This window comes from Sinocyclocheilus grahami, unplaced genomic scaffold (genome assembly GCF_001515645.1).
Source record: "Sinocyclocheilus grahami isolate Dianchi unplaced genomic scaffold, SAMN03320097.WGS_v1.1 scaffold3.1, whole genome shotgun sequence".
NCBI lineage: Eukaryota > Metazoa > Chordata > Actinopteri > Cypriniformes > Cyprinidae > Sinocyclocheilus > Sinocyclocheilus grahami.
The window spans coordinates 3,334,483-3,339,254 of NW_015505182.1; the positions used below are offsets into that span (position 1 = coordinate 3,334,483).

Here is a 4,772-nt window from a genome sequence, read left to right on the forward strand (position 1 = left end):
CCAAAAATGTATGTAGTTCAGTGCACTTGAAGTGTTTTTGGCAGTTATTAGAATCAAAACATTACAAAGGAAAGAACACCCCCCCCCCCTCAGTTTCAGGTCTTGAATCACCGGTGTTCCAACATGCTTTGCACAATGGATGTGCAAAAAAAAGCACGTGTGCGTCCGTATCTCTGTGAATTTGAATGAGTGCAGCAAACAAACAGCAATGTAATTCCGCATGCTCGCCAGAGCACAATGCTTCACGCCGCCAGCAGAATGGTTTGCCTGTGAATGGACGCTAGTGAAAGCTCCAACATACAGTTTATTGCCAAGTGCTCTATTTTGAGTGGAAAGCTCATTTAGAGACTTGACAATAGTGGATGTTCCTTTTCTACTTCCTAAAATTGTCATATTTAATCACTGGAGTGTCAAAGAGATGATGGCCTTACTTCTGCTGTTACAATGCGGGAGTGAGAGCTGAACGGACTTAATGACGGATAATATGGGGGATGATTATCTAGCTCTCTTTCAATCAGCACCAGATTGTGCAGAGGATACACCAGCCTGGCCTGTCAGTTGATGGACTGCTGTTTTTCGAATGCTGCTCTTCATGGTTGGCTATTTAAAGACAAGAAACCTCCCTTGAGGCCCATCGGACATGTGACTCCCAAACAAAATGCACAAAGAATATTTTGGACAAATACGATTAAAATTATGTACATTCACATGAGTCATATCAGTGGCCTAGACTAGAGAAAGCAGTTATATTTTATCTAAGGGTGAGATTGCCTCATGGTGGTTGAATGCTACTCATTTTACCTCGTTAACCACTCTATAATAGAATAAAGGTAAAAAAATAACTTTTAGTAAACTGAGTCTACAACTGCATCAGTAATCAAAACATATGATGCTGCATAGGTAGGCCTACATAATAATGTTCAGGACCACCTTGGCTAGCAAAAAGGGGGAAAATACTTGGTGCACATTTAAAGAAACAGATCACATAAAAAAGTTTTGTTTGTTTTGTTCTCAACTCATTGTTTCTTCAGTTGTGGACTGCAACGCAACAAAACAAACAAAAAATAAAAACAAAACAAACCAAAAACAAACAATCAAAACAAAACCATCACCCCCCAATCACAACAGACCAAAACAAAACACACAACAAAAAAAACACCCCACAGTGTGCGGAAAAGACTGAAATGCAAGTTATTCACTGAGCTGAAAATTGTTGCAACTCATCCAGTTCTCAAAGCAGACTGATTGGCTTGCTTAAGTTTTGCTTTTTGTCATTTGTGGAACTTAACATCTTATTGATTATAACAGGTTTGGAGTAACACCAGAGTGAGAAAATAATGATATAATTTCATATTTGGGTGTACTATCCCTTTAAATTCAACATCCAAATCTGCCGGAAGAATTTTGTCAGCCTGATGAAAGACAAAATTGTCTGAAAAGAGCTGAAGCTGACAAAATAAAGACAGCATTTTCCAAAAGCAGCGAGATGATGAACATGCCGGGTGCACAGCTCACTGTGGGAATGATACAATGTTTTGAACCCCAAGCTATGCACGGTGGCTGTTAAATTGATTTCAAGAGGGTGTTAAACTGCAAAGCCATGGCATTGATTTGACTTACTAAAGGTTGTTAAAAAAAGGAGAGTGAACGCATGAAAAAGAAAATAGGGAATGTTTCAGATGATATAGAAGAAAGCCATAAGGCAGTGACACCAGAAAAGCCCAAATGAGATGAATCATAAGACAGTAAAGAAGAAAGGCATTTGAAGTTGCAGAAGAGAAATTCAGTCCAATGCTGCTGCCCTGGAGCACAGCAGTATCTGTTGAGAATAACATTATTTTATTTGTAGGCTTAGTGAAGCAAGAGGCAAATAAGTGAATAAATGTCCTGCAACACAAGATAAATATTCGTTTTGGTTTGGTTTTAAAACTTGTTTAGTGACTACTGTAAGCTTTCTCATTCTCTTAAAAGCATTAAGATTGCATTTTATATTTGGTTTCCTGATTTATTTATTTATTTAAAAAATCCAGGTTATTTTCATCACTCCTTGTCTTTATCCAGATCAGAATATTGTTTGGTATTGGATTGAAAATAGTATCTAGGTCTAAGTGTCTGGAAACTTCACTAGTAAATAACCAAATAATGTCCCAAGTGTTCTAGAATGTGTTAGTTTGTTTACAGTATTACAAGGTGACTTTGACATAATTTTTCTCCCTTAATGGGACAGGTTCAGGTCCTAAGATACCAAATTATTTCCTGAATACAATTAATTTCAAAACACTGTTTTGAAGCGCTTCTAAGGTTTGAACATAGAATAGAGGCAGTAATCCACATGAGATGTAATATAATTTGGCAAAACATTTTACACATCTAGCTCTAGTCCCATCGAGACATTCTGAATTAATTTTAGAGTCTTATCAAAATGCATAAAAGTACTCCTCCCTTTCCCTATTTCTCAACCACATACTTCATTACCACAAAAAACGATATACTTAATTACCTTAATTAAGTACTATCCTGTATGGTACAACCTTCAAATGCTTTTGTTTTGATGAGGACATAAATGTAAAAAAGATGATAATAATCTTATTTTCATAGCCCAACTGACTGAACATTAATGTTAAAAACAATAAAATTATCTCGTGCAATTTTACGCAAGCAAACTTATACATACACTACTGTTCAAAAGTTTGTGGTCAGAATTATGTTTTAAGCTGTCTTTATTTTTCATCTTTTAAATAAATCAATAATTTAACTCCGCATAATTGACAGTAAATACATTTACATTGATAAAAAATATTTAGATTTTAAATAAATGCTTCTTTTGCTTTCTATTCATCAAATAAATCTTTTAAAACCATAAGATGATTTACACAAAAAATTAAGCAGAACTGTTTTCAACAGAAGATTATGACGATAATAATAATAAAAATAATAATTCAAAGGTTTCTTGAGCTGCAAATCAACATATTAGAATGATTTCTGAAGGATCGTGTAACACTGAATCAATGGCTGCTGACAAAGTTAATCTTTTAGACATATTTTGCAGTATATCATTCTTCTTATTCTTTTTAATATAAATGTTTACATATTTTTTTTTTTTACATTTAAAAAAAAAAAAGATTAATAATATTTTCTATTTTGAGTGTGTTATTTTGACTGTGCACATGCCATACATTTTTATAGATTTACAATTTACAAAACAATCAGGAAGATCTCAATTACAGCAATGTTAAAAACACACATGAACATACTGTATTCCAACAACTTTGGAACTTTTGGAACTGTCTTTTTAACAGTAAAAGTAAAAAAACTAATTTGTTTCCAAATATATTCACAGGCTATTGAAATACTCTCAAACAGTGCAAGAGAGAATCAACCTTTATATCTCTGAATAAGTTGACCACACAACCAAAAGAACCGACTATTGAGCATGACACAAATCAAGCCACATTCAACCACCAGCCCAGATCTGAAACTCCTTTGAAAAATATTATCGCAAGAGCCTCATCAGCCTCCCAGACATCCAGGAACCTTTGACTAAGGTCTTTTCAGCTCTAATTTAAGCGCTGTTTCTGGGCTCCCATTGCTCGTCTGCATTAGCGGCTCTACCTGGGAGTTTGATGAGGAGTGTGCAGCCTACACTGATGAAGCGGAGACTGTCTTGTGTGAATGAATGGCAGTGGATTGGCTAGTAATGAGGGGTGGAGCAGTGGGGTGAGCTCTCCTTGGGACTTGCACTCATGGGTTGTGTGCTAATGGAGGCCAGAGCTGGTCAGCCTTTTGCGCGGCAATGTGACTCTTCAGGTGGGGTGGTGGAAATCATTTTCACACCACATGCCTATCATGCTGGGCCCTTAATTGCTGGAGATGGGGGCAAGATAGATCCGGAATACATTACGCTGCGCCCACAGAGCATGATTAATGGGCTGGAGGGATTTTTTACAAACCACTGGATGAACTCAAGCAGAGTTTGTGTGGATGGTGTTCATGAGGTTGAGGTGGGTGTGCCGCAGAAACCCCGCTGACTTCAATGAAAAGATTCACATCAAACAGTTACAAGGCCTTTGCACTCTACTCTAGACACAATCACTGAACAAACAGTGAATCAAAATGAACAAACAAATAAAAAGAACTAAAAAAGTACTCCAACTGGCCCATAAAATATGCAGGAACAACAAATAACAGATTTTGAAATAAATACATACAAAAAAGTCTTGTTCTGTTTTGATGAAAAAGTCAATGTGATCACGAAATCAAGTCTGTAATAGAGGATTTGCTCATTTACAAGTCAAGTGAAATGTAAACAATGTCATTAAGACTGGAATTGTCCAAAAACCAACAACAAAAACACACAATTGAACAAGTAAAAGCACAATGACTTGATATTTACCAGGATAAAGTGATATGAAGGAGCAATCACTCTTTCTAAAATAGTACTGAAGAAACATTTCAAGAGATCGGACATATTTTGCACATTATGAGTGGAGACACATTGTAATGCATTTTGGTTTATGGGTAATGGATGCAGTAGTAAGCTGAAAAAAAATGAAAACTAGCAAAACAATAAAAGTAACAAATTCCAGTGCTAGAACTCCCCTCATTACAACATGCATGAAAGAAACTGCCGCTCGAAAATTGGAGATGCCTCCTCTGTATTAGACACATCCCTGCTGTGAGCTATTTCATAAAGTGGTGGGGACAAAATTGAGCATATATATATATATATATATATATATATATATATATATATATATATATATATATATATA

The 4,772-nt window shown here is 35.7% G+C and overlaps 1 protein-coding gene across 1 annotated transcript in view; it reads right to left on the reverse strand.

The window, feature by feature from the left end:
• Positions 1-4,772, reverse strand: part of LOC107581463 (immunoglobulin superfamily member 21-like) — a 107,488-nt gene that overhangs the window by 7,041 nt on the left and 95,675 nt on the right. The gene's annotated exons all lie outside the window — the stretch shown is intronic.